The following is a 13,979-nucleotide window of genomic DNA, read 5'->3' as shown; positions in this document are numbered from 1 at the left end:
GGAAAGGCTGGCTGTGTGTGCAAGGAAAATAAAACAGCTTCATAGACAGTCACAGGAATGGTCCAAATGCTACAAGAGGGCAAGATCAGATTGGGACCAACATTTCCGAAGTGTCTTTCTGCTTTCCCTGCAGCCCCATGGAGTGCATGGAAAGATGGCTGCACCTGGCACTGCCTCTACAGCAACATCCCCTAGAATGGGGCTGGGGAATCTGTGGCACTCCAGATGTTGCTGCACTCCAATTCTCATCAGCTCCAGCCAGCCTGGTCAATAGCAATGAGGTGAGGGGAGTAGCAGTTCAGCAGTACCTAGAGGGGACCAGGTTCTCCAGCCCTGCACTAGAGGTAGCCCACCAAGTCTCCCCAACCGGCCCATAGCCTCCCCTCCCCCACAGCAGTTAGGGTTCAAAAAGCCTTCCTTTGGCACCAGTGGGAGGCCTTTCTTGAAAACAAATTGCCATGTGGGGGTGATTTGGAGGGAGTCACAGTGGCAATCCTCCCCTCCCCAGGCACCCCTTGGGGCGGAGAGCCCCCCCCATCTCACATCCCTGTGCGACATTTAGCCTTGGAGAAAAACAACAACACCCCTGCTATTGAAACCAGCGTAAGACTTTTTCCAAGCCTAATTGCAACACAAGTGAGTGGGTGAAAATGTATGAATGTTTGTTGTTATTGGTGTGTGTGTGTGTGTGTGTTATGTGTGGGTAGGTCTGTGTTATGTTATGTGTCTATAAATGAGTGAATGGGTGTTATATGTGAAAATGTGTGCATGTATGAACGAAGTATATGATGTGTGTGTTATATGAGAATGGAAGTGCATTTTTGTTATGTATGTGTATGCACATGTGTCTGTGTATGAGAGAGAGAGAGGGAGAGAGAGAGAGGGAGGGTGTGGGCTGTCCATGGCCATTTTAGCTTTGACACTGCCCACTTTTTGCAGAAGGGGGCCCATCTACCTCTGGCATGGGGGCCCTGGAAGTCTCCCAAGAAGAGAAGGTGGGCTTTGGGCTGAGAAAGCTTCCCCAAAGCTGGAGTCAATTAAATCGATAGACTTCCTATGGGGGGAAGATCCATGAATTTAATTCTGCTTCTCTCTCCCCTTACTGTTACTGGGCACTAACCAGAAGAGTGATCAGAAGAGAGTGGGCACAGCTTGCCAAAGACGAGGAAAGAGTGAAGTACCCAAATGCCTATAAGGAGGGAAGGAAGATCTGTTAAAAGTAGTAGTTATGCAGAGCAGAAAGTGAGTGGAGAGGAGATTGAGTGTGAGCGTCCTATGCATGTCTGACCAGAAGTCAGTCCCCCACTGAGTTCAATGGGACTTACTTCTAAGTAAGTGTGTACCCTAAATCAGTCTTCCCCCAATCTGGGGCCCTCCAGATGTGTTGAATCGCAACACTCATCATGATGGGAGTTGCAGTCCAACCCATCTAGAGAGCACTAGGTTGGGAAAGGCTGGTGTCAGCAGAAAGAAAGGCCTGCGTTTTGAGAGTGCCCGGAGACTGCATCTGCATTGCTACAGGGATCTACTCCCGCAGCGTGTGATTCAATCCCAAGGTTCTGGTGTGCTGGGGTGTGTGTGTGTGTGTGTGTGTGTGTGTGTGTGTGTGTGAGAGAGAGAGAGAGAGAGAGATGTCAGAAAAAGAAAGAAAAAGAAAATGGAGCCTCGCTTCGCCCGATAGCAGTAACCCCCCAAACCTCGAAATAGCATATGTTAGATTTCTGGGGCGAGGGGTGGGGTGGGGGGAGCGCGGCAGGAAGGCGCTCTCGCTCACTCTTTCGGTCCACATCGAACAAGTGGACGTGCCCCTTCTCCGGCCCCCGGCCAAGCGCAGCTGTCCATCGCCACAAAGCTCTGCGGGGCGAGGCGTGCGCGCGTGTGTGCGTGCGCGGGGAGCGCGCTGACGAAGCATCTTTTTCATCTCGGGTCAGGAAGAGTTAATTCCGCTCCGGTACTATTTACTCCTTGCGCTAAATGACAGCTCGGGCATCACGTGATGTTTAAATCCCCCCGAGAGCGCATGGAGCATGCCCAGCTCTGGCTCCCGGGGAAGGATGCCGGATTCAGCAGCAGCAGCAGCTTCTTTTTCTTCTTCTTCTTCTTACCCTGCCGAGCCCTGATGATGAATGGGAAGATGGTGATGAGTGACTAGCAGGGGAGGAAAGGAGTGGACAAGGGAGAAAGCCGAGGGAGGGCGGGCGAGCGAGCGGGCGGGCTCCGTTCTACGGCAGGCGACAGGAGAAGAAAAGACTCCTCGGTGGCGCGAGCAGGAGGTCATCGCCATGGCTTGGAACCTGCCCACCCGGAGGCGCGCCACGCGAAGCCGCTGCACAGTGAGTGTCTCTGTCGGTCGGTCGTCCGCGTCGCTGCAAGCAGCCAGCAGCCAGCAGCCAGCAGCCAGCCAGCCTTTGACAGGTGCAATGCTGCCAGGAGAGGCTAGCGGCTCCGATTTCGGCGGGGCTGTGCATCCATTCTGGGTTTTGCTCGGCGCCAGCCAGACCACGAAAGGAACTGTCCAAGGGGCTGAACCTACATCGCGGGTGGGGGCTACACCTCAGCACCCCGGACAGTTCCTTTAGAGTTCTGGCGGGTTCTGAGTAAAACCTAGAATGGATGCACAGCCCCGCCGAAATCGGAGGCGCCAGCCTCCTCTGCCTGCTGCTGTTTCAGTTTGGTGGTGGAGGTGGAGGAGGAGGAGGTGGTGGTGGAGGTGAAGGAGGAGGCTTCGAGCCAGGGCAAAGGGACAAAAGCATCTCAGGCTGAAGACTTCTTCTGCTTCTTCTTGAAAAGCAATATGGTGGGGGGTGGAGAGAGAGAGAGAGAGAGAGGCACCTAGATGTGGGGGACGACACTTGTGTTGCAAACTCCCCTCCCTGCATCTCTTCTGCCTTGGATGGACATCTTCCCGTGGCGTGCCATGAATGCTATTGAGCCTGGCTGGCGCACAGCCCCTGGCTGAACGTGCCGGAGAGTGCGTGCTGCCGCTGTTGCTGCCGCTGGGCATGCGGTCTGACTGCTAAGAGCTTGCAGGGTGCTCAGCAGCAATCCTGGCCCACACGGGTTTGTGTGTATGTGCATGTGCCCAGGGGTGGGTCTTGGAGGGGATGCCGTGCCCCTGGACCGGTGATGCCCCCAATGGACTGGTTTCCTTCCCCTCAACCGGTTTTGATAGCTCCACAGTGCTGGTTGTTTTTTTGTTTTGTTTTTGACTTTGTAAAGCCTGAGGGGGAGGGGGTATTTCAGTTGCTGCCAGCACCAGGGCCACCCAAAGGCTTCCTGAGTGTGTGTGCCTTTCAGTGGGGGGTGGGGAAAGCCCATGATCCAGCAGCTAGCTTAGAGGAGAAATCCAGTTATGTTGGGTAGACCACCCTTCTGCAACATGGTGCCCAGCATGTTTTTGGCTGGCTAGTGGATGCTGGGAGTCATAGTCCAACACATCTGGAGGGCACCAGATTGGGGAAGGCTGGGCTGAACTGAACTGTAGTGTCCTTTGTATTAGACTGTGCTAGATGGCATCTTTAATGTGCAGGTGAAGAAAACTAAAGCAGGGAGAGGCAAAAACAAGCCATGGCATGTGAATTAATTAATAAATAATAATAATAATAATAATAATAATAATAATAATATAACTAATGTGTGCTGTGGGTGGGGGACATGGAGCTGCACTGCTGGAAAAGGCTTACACTTGCACATTCACTTTGAAGTAAGACCCATTGAGCACATATGAGTAAACACACATAGGATGGAGCGCTAAGGCCTGCCTTGTGTAATGACTACAGTACTCCTTTGTTCTGTGTATACATGGTGGGCACATGCATTGCATAATATTTGTTGGAAGTCTGAGGAACGTGCAAGTTGATGCTTCCCCCTCCCCTTTGAAGGGGCAGTGAACATTCCAGTCATAATAGGAAGCTGGGGAGAATGGTCTTTTCTTGATGGAACTCAGGTCTATTGAGTGGTGATGGGTAAACGCTGTCTTCCATTGATCAAAGATCCTACATTCAGATGTTGAATTGATAGCCCAACTTCCATTCCAGGGGCTACATCCCACTGCTCTCAAATTTGCCAGGTGTTTTGTTTTTATGCTGGATACAGGCTTCATTGCCTCATGGTTTAGAGTTGCTCTCTTTGCTAGCAAGGCTCTCCGTTGGTATGGAACTCCTGTGTGGGTCTGTTTTTTATAAAGCATTCTCTGATCCTTCAGAAAGAGATATGGGCATAAGGAGCATCCTTTGCTGTTATCGCTGTCCACTCTGGATGCATTTCCATTGTGCATCTCTTGCCTGGTCACAAGGGGATATACGTAAATTCCCACTTATGGCAATGTAACAGGAGCTGGCAATTGTTTAGGGCTTACAGGCACCTGTTCTAAATTTGGAGCCTTAATATGGGTTGAGCTATCTAGAAAGTATAGCTCTTGACTCTCTGATATTTCTAAAGCATTCTGTGACAATAGGTGCCAGAGCCACTAGGATTAACAGAAACTCTTATACTTCAGAAAATCAAGCTGCCTTGAAAACTAAGAGGCTCTTTTACCTGCAGCCTAGGATCCTAATTCTGTTTCTCTTGTCATGAGATCCTAATGCCCAGCTTTGGGTCCATGGATGGAAAAACATGAGTGTTTTCTTCCTCCCTCCCCTATCTTGCTGCTGAGTCGCATCTTTGACTTGGAGAATTGCAACCTAGGGAGGCTGCAATCAATGGAGTTTGAGGCTCAAATCCTACCCTGGGGCTGCCACAGCTCCCTATTCTTCCTTGCATCACCAACGGAAACCAATCTGATCCCTTGCGTCTAGCAGCAGCAACAGAAAACAGCGCTAATTCGTATCTTCTATTATTAGAGATCCTTAGCAAGCTTACACAGCCTAATACACAAACCAGTTAAGCAGGGATACTGATAAGCTGATTTAGTTCCTTTATGCATTTTAACACTCCAGTCCTAAAACCATTACTTGGGAGTAATACTGATTGTAGTGAGGCTTGTAATGTATTCAGTCAGGATGAAGGTATAAATATGCTTATAATAACCAAGTAACTGTTTTGTGGATCACAGCTCTAACAGCGCGATAAATGCAACTATGCTAACGGAGCACACAGGTTGGGAAAGTGAACCCCAGTTCATTATTCTGAGCCTGCCGCTCAGTAAACTCTTTATTATGCAGCTGTTAAAGCCCAAGAAACATGTTCTGATTCATCACATGTGGTTTGTCTAGCATGCATAATCAGGTTTATGAAATCTTTATGTTTTGGGGCTTTATGTTGTTCAAATGGGTTTAATGCTGTAGAAAGAGGTGAGTTTGATAGCCCAGGATGTGGAAACAAAATGTTTTTAATCTCTCTACCAGGTATATCTCAGGCTAAGCATTTTCTAAACCATTCTTGTAAACCAGCACTTGTGTGATTGCCGATGGTGAATAAAACATAGCCTCCAGGCAACCACGCAGGGAAACAATTGGAAGAGAGTAGTTCATCAGTGTGCCACCAAAATCTAGGTATATGTGGGCAGGTGAGCTCTTAACATTTTTTGTATGCTAGTTATTTTTGCAGCTGCTGAGGCTTAAGCCAGTTTTAGCGGAAATAACAGTGGTTGAAAGAAGAAGGCGGCTGAACTGGAAATGAATGACTTGCTCTCTCTGGGAAAAGGAGGTGATGGTGGCTGGGCATCCTCTCCCTTGCCCTTGAAGAGAAATCATCTCTGAAATGGCCACACTGCTGTTTCTTATTTTTCAGCTTCAGTGTTGTGGGGTTGATTTAAAGATTTGTCCTCTGAAGTAACTGTTTTGATCTTTTGAAGATGGGGCTATGGCCACTGACCAAACCTAGAAACTGCTAGCGTTAGGTTAAAATGATATCTTTTTTAATCAACTTGGAGAACCATGATTGAGTTATCCTAGTTCATTAGGACTTAAATTTACCTCCCCCTCCCCTTGTCTCCATTACATAAGGTCAATTCTTTTCTCCCTATTTGCTGAAATTATGTGTACCATTTTTCAAACTTTTTTTTTTAAAAAAACAATGGCTTCCATTTAAGAAACAAAAAATATAAACCCTTATAATATAAAAACCACAGAACAACTTAAAAGCATACAGCGTCATTAAAACCCCAATAAAACCAGCAGACTCTTGTCATAAATGACTTCTGGAATAAAAATGTTGTCAAGCACCATCTAAAAATAAGAAGAGAGGAAGTTTGTTGGACTTCTCCAGAGAGAGAATTCCACAATTGTAATAATAATAATAATAATAATAATAATAATAATAATAATAATAATAATATAATATTTCTTACCCACCTCTCCACTTGGATCGAGGTGGGGAACAACAGTGAATGTAAAACACATAAAAACTGATTAAAAACATAGTAAACATGGTTAAAACATTTGTGGTACCACCACAGAGAAAGCCCTGCCCCAGGTACCTACCAATCAGATCTTAACTAATGATGGGCAGAGAACAGGGCCTCATGCTGATGAGTAGGCTCAGACATATTTTCTTAGTGGATATCTTAGCTTGCAGGTTCTAGGACAGTCTTCCTCAACCAGGGGTGCTCCAGATGTGTTGGACTACAACTCCCAGAATGCCCCAGGCTGGGGCATTCTGGGAGATGCAGTCCAACACATCTGGAGCACCCCAGGTTGAGGAAGGCTGTTCTAGGATATAGGATTCTTGTGGATTAGAATATGCTTGTATCATGGCTGGGATGAGAAAATTTGGGTTCCTGGATTTTTTGAAAAGTTCCCCTGAACCAAAGGACACCTTGGGCTGTGTGTGTGTGTGTGTGTGTGTGTGAGCAACTCTTAGATAGAAGTCAATACAAAGAACTGGAGTTTAAGGGCATTTGCAGACTGTCCTTTTTGCATGACAATGCCCTTTGAATATACTTTCTTTTGTAGGATCCAGACATTCTTTCTCTAGGTAGTGTTCCATAGCAGAACTGTATTGCCTTTGCAAACATCTAAGCTATTCCCGCACCACCACCTTATCTGTCACTGTCACTAGAAAAAGTCATGTTTGCTCATTAGCTAACCCTTTCCATCAAGTAGACTGGTGGTTTTTACACTTTCTACCTTCAGGGAACCTCTTCCAAACCAATTTGTCTGTTGAGGGAACTGGTGGGTTTGCCACACGACTCCTTGCTCATTACAAAGGATTGGAGGGTGGGGTGGTGGTGTACATTCATATTGGTTGTTGGATTCTTGGGCCTCCTTGTTGCCCCCCTCCCCCCACATGTACTATAAATATGCCTGTTTATTGTCCAACACCAGTGGAGGCTGCTGACTCTGATGTCAGTGGGGCAGTAAATCTGCTCCGGGTTTCAGTCAGAACCAGTCAGAACTCTAAAGGAGCTATCCAAGGTTGGATTACTCCTTTAGAGTTCTGAATGAAACCCAGAGCAGATTCACCACCCCACTGACACTGGAACCACCAGCCTCCACTGTCCAATACCCTTTCGTGGTTACATTCCGCAGGGAATAGTAATGGTGGACAAGGGACATTTTCCTATCATTACTGATCTACTTATTGGAGAATTTTGATAAGCTTCCAAGGAACCCCAGGCTTCCCTGGAACACATTTTGAAAGCATCACGATTGTGTGTGTGACTCTGCAACCTTGTACGATCTCTGAAAATGACATCTGCCCCTTGACCCAGAATGCTTTGAGCCTATCATTTATCTCTGCCAGGCTTGGTTTACCCTGTGCCAGATGGTGGCTATAATGACTGAATAATCCACCCAAGGTGGTCAGAGAGCCAAGTGAAAGAGAGGATGGCAGGTTCTTGCTGAAACTCTTCAGAAAGAAGAACATGAATAAAGACTGCATATAAGCTCTCCTTGAAGGTTTGATCTGGTTGATGATGATTCTGGCTGCTGCCTTGTTGATTTAAGCCTTATGTCAGCTGCTGATCAGACAGAAAAGATTTGGGGCTGGGGAGAAGCTGGGGAGTTGAATGGGGACCTCCCACGGGCCATATCCATCAATGAGCCAAAGGTTCCCCATCTCTGAATAAGGGTTTAATCTTGTTCTAAAATCTACCTTAAGGGAATTCCGTGGTAAGGGATCAAAGCTATCCTACTACTGAAAAACTGGAAGTGCTTAAAAGGTCTTAAGGAGGATTCTTTTGGGGGTGGGAAATAGAGAAAGATTTTCACACTGGGTTTGTTATTGTCCATATTGGTCGGCAGCCTGGTATTAATGAACCCCCCATTGGCTTTCTATTCTAGCAGTTGGTTAAAATGGAGGCGGAATGAGCCCCATAGGAAGAGTGAGATATTTTTCAGACAGATGCAAAACAAAACAAAAAAACACAACCACAAAACCCCAAACTGAATTAATTACCTCCTGCTTCCCCAAGCAGGCTTAGAGCTGTCAGAACTAATTTCCCCATCTGGGGCTTGCAATGCATGGCGTCCTCCAGAGGGGAGAATATTGTCTTGTAGGGAAAGGAGGTTGCTACAGACCTCTACTTGTTTTGCCCACCCCTCTCACTCACTCTCTTCCCCCCTCCAGCTCATTGTCAGTTTGGTAACTATATTATAAAGGTTTTCTTCCGCCTTGAGAAAAGTGAAATAAGGACAGAGCAAGCTGTGTGGCAAATGGCTTTCAAGCAATTGCTGTCCCGGCAGCTTGCCAAGCTATTTAAGCCCAATAATCATATAGTTCAACAAATCTGAAGCCACCTAGGAAAACAGCAGCATTTCGGCTTGCTGACAGGTGCACATGTTTAGTGCATTGTGCTTGAACTCAAAAGGAGAATCTCCCTGAGAAATTGTCAACCAATATCGAGTTTATTGGACTGTGTACCTAACCTGTTTTATCCAGTAGAGGGCAGTGCTGAGCATTCTTAATTCAGCTCTACATAGACCCTACACTGCAGGACAGCAATTCCCAACCTAGTGTCCTCCAGATATTTTGGGCTTCAACTCACAGTAGCACCAGCCAGCATGGCCAATGGGAGTTGTCATCCAAAACATCTGGAGGGCACTAGGTTGGGGAAGGCTGCTGTAGGGGATACAGTAGTTCTGCTTTTACCTGCAGAGTCAGTTCCAGAAGTGGTGTTGGGAGGGTTCTCTCAACCCCATGGAAGTTGCACTGTGAGGTCCCGCAGGGTTCCATATTATCTCCCATGCTTTTCCACATCTATTTGAAGCTGTTGGGGAAGATCAACTCAGGAACTGGAATAACAGTCATCTTAAGGCTGTGCAGATGCTGAACTGGTGCCTGGATTCAGTAACGAGCTGGTTGAGGGAGTGGTGTAGTGGAGTCACGGCTCAAAGGGATGAAACACTGGCACTTTTTTTATTAGCAGGGATGCTGATGTCGCTTCCAACATCCCTCAGAATCCCCTGTTCCCTCTCAGCCTGGCACCAATCCAAAGAGTCACTGGGAGAAATGAATTTCCCAAGCAACCATATATTGTTCCTCATTGGAAAGCAATATGATAGGAGGCAGTGGTTGAAATAACACAAACCAATAAGGGTGCTGAGGCACTCAACCACATAAACAATGCAGAAGGTATAATGCATAAACAATTGGTGTATAGGACTATAAAAGGTTTTTCTAAATCGTCATGAATACACACGCATTCCATAGCACGCATTGTATTTGTACAATGAAGTAAATTACAATATATAATACAACAATTGAACAAAGGCACAAAGTATAATAACATATGCATTCAAATGAAGACAGCCTAGTAATTTACAACACAGATTAGAGGCTATCGAAATAAACCCCCATAACTGTCCAAACATACTTATTTGTGTAAATCATGAACATATTAACATTTGAAGCTGTATGCAAACTCATCAGTGTGATGTTGGAAAGCTAATGACTGTGTAAACATTCTTCAGCATCAGAATCGTAAATTTTATTAACGTGTGACCGGTTACATTGAAAAAAAATCCCATTTCGACCATGCTTTGTTGGAAAAAATGCTGCAAGAAGATAAATAATGTTACCCCAGTACATTATGGGGACTGTCGTGATGAACACCTGCACTTCACAATGTACCATTGCACCACTGCAACTCAGTCCAGTGAATCCGTGTTCAAACTGCAACTAGAGGCTTAGGTGGCATTGGGTGTCTTTGATCAGCTTAAGCTAGTTCGTCAGTTGTGGCCACAGGGATAGTTGGGCCATGGCGATCCATGCTCTTGTAATCTCCTAGTTGCTGAATGACTTTGCTACAGAGGTGCATCTAGCATCTACTTTACTTCCTTGTGTTTGCTTTTTAGTTCCAGATTGAGATACGTGTATTTCCGAGGCATTTTAATTTGAGAAATTCCTTCGGCTGCTGCATGTTTATAGTAGCTGCCTGCCTCCTTCTATTGTTAATGCTTGTTTGTCGGAGTCAATTTAATGTTATGGTTTTATTGAATGTTGTAGTGTTTCGTGATATGTCCTTTATTCTTTATATTTGCCATTCACCACCATGGAATCTATTGGATGAAGGGCAGTATGTTTTAAATGTTTGAAATAAATGAATAAAGAAACCGAAAGGCTAATTTTTAAATTTCCCATTGAATACTTGGTCAAATATAACAGATTTTTCCATGAAAAAGCACAATGGATTTTTTTGTTGGTTTGTTTGTTTTTCCTTCCAAAAATCTTGATTTCTATTTTATTTTTTAGCAGTTCATTCCAAAGCTTGAAGGGGTTCAGAGGTGGGTGGCCGGGGTGGGGTAGGGGGCCATTAAAAAGCATTTCTGATTTTGTGAAGCACAGAATCACTAGCACTGCAGCACTTGTTATATTCTGCTAAAAACAAATGGATCACCACTATAACTATTCTTTTAAAAATTAAAGTATATAAGGAAATGTGATTAAAATAATTGGGCAGATGATATTCCAAAAAAATGTTGTATGGTTGAGTGCTGCTCTGATATGTATTGGATAAAATGGCTTCCTCCATTTCCCCTCAGGTCTGGATGGATATATGAGAGACAAAGTATTGCTGGACACAGAGCTGTGTGTGTGTGTGTGTGCGCGCCATATGCTCTCTAAGCTAACCTGTTGCCCTCAGGTACAGTAGAGGATGTTCTCTGGTCAACAGTGTTGAAGTAAGAATCAACTCCCAGCCCAATCAGTTGCTGTATGTAGAATGGGGCCAGGGTATCTTGTGTTTTGCCTCAGGCAGCAAAATGTCTTGGGCAAGTGTTGAGTATTGTTTACGCAATCTTGTGTTCTTTGCAATACCATTAGAATTATATCTGCTAACGTTTGTGGACTGTTCACATTTTGTGAAATGAGGATTGGTTTTGATGAAAAATAAAGAACTTGCTGTAACCCCTTTCTGCCCTTGAATTATCTTTGCCGTCAGAGAATCCTACTTGCAGATTCAGAGCAGATGTAAACCGCCCAGAGAGCCCTGGCTATGGGAGCGGTATATAAGTTTAATAAATAAAATGTTGAGTATCACCTGCACAGTTCTGTTTTTCCCATTATGAAAATATCTTAGCCAGAATGACTGTCAGGTTTTTGAAGCTTGAAACTTTGGACAATTCTGTGCCCATTTTTGTAACTGTAGAACCCAATTTGCTGTTACCTGTCATTAAAGTGTCCCCATGTTTAATGCTGGCCTTTAAAATAAATCTAACATGGGCATTAAAAGAATGGGCCCTGCTGGTATAAAAAATAAACAAGCAAGCCCTCGGATGTTTTGACACTGTCTATTTTTGACCTGGTGTCAACTGATAATAAAGTGCAAATTCTTCCGTGCTGACTTCCAACCACATACATAATTGGCCAAGGGCTGGCCAACCTTGACCTGGATTGGTACTGTGCATTTCCAAGGCGTTGGTCTCCAAAGTCTTCTTACCTTTCTATAGATCCTGTATGACAATGGAAGTATGGCAGTTTTGTTTGCTTTCTGAGTTCCCATGGTAACCAAAGAGTAGGAGTAACTGGTCTTGAATGGATTGGAAATGTGTAATGAAGGGATTGTGGCAAGTGGAAAGAGAATAATTCCTGCATTCTGAGGAGCAGCTTAAATGTTGGTGTTTCCAATATGGAGGTTGCAGGAAATGGCCTTTAAATGGCAGCTATAATGTGTAAGGCAGCTTGCCATGGGCATCGATGGGCTGAAGCTCACGGAGACAGGGCCAGACTAAGATGCTTCCTGAGGCAAAGAATAAGAAGATTCCTCCTGCCCTTTCTACATTCAGAAGTTGACTGGACTGTAAGTTGATTCTTACTTCAGTGCTGGTGACAGGACAGTGTCCTCTGCCAAAACTGAAAGCAGCAGGCTGGTTTAGGAGGTGTGGGGCAGACCGCGTGGCACAAAGCACTGTCTTCCAACACCTTGCCACTAGGGGTGTGCAGAGTGGGTCTGCTCCTCCCTGAAATTTGGACCGATAAGGCAGTTCCCCACCCTGATTTTTGGGGCGGCTTCTGTCTCCCCGCACTATCAGATTACCCGGTGGAAAACCACTGTTTTTGGAAAACTGCTCTATTATTGTCAATGGGGATTAACAAAAATGCTTACATCTCTGTCATTTTTAAAGATAAAGTGATGAAACTTGGTACCCTGGTAGCTCTTGGATGCCAAGTTGGATGCAGATCCCTTCATCCCTTGATGGTTTTTTTTTAAAAAAAACCCTCCAACCTTCCCCCCCCCTCTTCAGATGCACTTCATCTTCTCTCAAGAGAGCTTGCAGAAGTTTCAGAAACTAGAAACCTCCTACAAAAATCCAAGTCCCCTATCTCCATGTGTTGAACAAGAACACACACACACACTCTCTCTCTCTCACACACACACACACTCAATAACACACAAAGGGGAGTGTGGGGTTATACTACAAGAAGCAAATAAAAGCAGACAGACATGCAGAGAGAAAAGAAAACCCAGCAAAGAAAGCTGGCTCTGATCATGTTGGGAGAGGGAGATGTGTTTCTTCTAGTCCCCCCCCCAAAAAAAAATTAGGAGCACCCTTTTCTCTGCTGCTGCTGGTCGTTCTGAAGTGCAGGAGAAGAAGTCGGTTGGGGGTGGTCTTGAGACTCCACACCCTCTCCTTCAAAATCCTAGTGTCTGGGATAATTTTATTTTGGTGTTGGAGGATCCCAGGTATGCTAGAACTTAAGAGGCTGAACCCCCTTCAAGCAAGCGGTGAGTCTCAGTCTGGCAGCAGCAGTGCTGTGGGAAAGGCTCCCCCCACACGCCCAGAGGCAGGCCACTGGCCCCACTGGACCAGTGGGGCAAGGGCAGAGGGGGCTTCAAAATGCTCCCAGATAGGAAGGTGCTAAGGAAAGCTGATGGAACTTTCCCATTTCCAGGATATTCAGTCAGCCTCAGCCTCATTGTGAAAGGGCAGTCCTATGGGCTCTTTCTTTTATAATTTGCAATTCCTCCCCCTAAGCAACGTGATTGGAGGGGGGACAGGGAGGAGACTGTGGCTATTAGTTAGCCACAGATGTCAGTCTCAAAACTACCCCTCCCTCTCCCCTCAGCGTCTTCCTAGAATGGAAGTGTTCAGTTAGCCATCCATCAACATGAAACAAACCCTCACGTCGTCTAAAAAAACTTTGGATACCTACGGATCCATTCAGGGCTCTGAACAATCTTCTAACTGCACCACAGGTTTCTGACAGTTTTGAAACTGCACCCTAATTGCACCCAGATTTCAGAGGTCTGTCAGAGGTCCGTTGGACCCCCAGATTTTTGGGGCCTCTCCCCCAGCATCTGCTGACTGAGGCAGCTGCCTCACTCTGCCTCATAGTAGGGCTGGTCCTGCGAGGAAAATATTGATACTATCATCAAACATTCTTCTTGGTCGGGGCCAGCCCTACCATGAGGTTGAGTAAGGAAGTTTCCTCAGGTGGCAGATGCCGAGAGGCAGCGGTAAGGTGTTGTTGGAGACAGGTGTGGGATGCCTGGCCTGCCTCTTCCCCCCAAAATGATCCTGCTGCCTTCAGGTGCAGTGGAGGATGCTGTCCCATTGCCAGTGTTGAAGAAAGATTCAACTGCTAGTCCAGTTGGCTTT

General features: G+C 45.9%; 1 protein-coding gene across 1 annotated transcript in view; it reads left to right on the top strand.

Moving 5' to 3' along the window:
- Positions 1 to 2,196: 2,196 nt before the first annotated feature.
- Positions 2,197 to 13,979, top strand: part of PLEKHA6 (pleckstrin homology domain containing A6) — a 239,369-nt gene continuing 227,586 nt past the window's right edge. The window contains exon 1 of the mRNA XM_063142223.1: positions 2,197 to 2,333. The gene's annotated coding sequence lies outside the window, so the exon portion shown is untranslated. The remainder of the gene's footprint in view (positions 2,334 to 13,979) is intronic.

This window comes from Elgaria multicarinata, chromosome 1 (assembly GCF_023053635.1).
Source record: "Elgaria multicarinata webbii isolate HBS135686 ecotype San Diego chromosome 1, rElgMul1.1.pri, whole genome shotgun sequence".
Classification (NCBI taxonomy): domain Eukaryota; kingdom Metazoa; phylum Chordata; class Lepidosauria; order Squamata; family Anguidae; genus Elgaria; species Elgaria multicarinata.
Note: the sequence above shows the minus strand (reverse complement) of the source record. Positions and strands in the feature narration are given on the sequence as shown.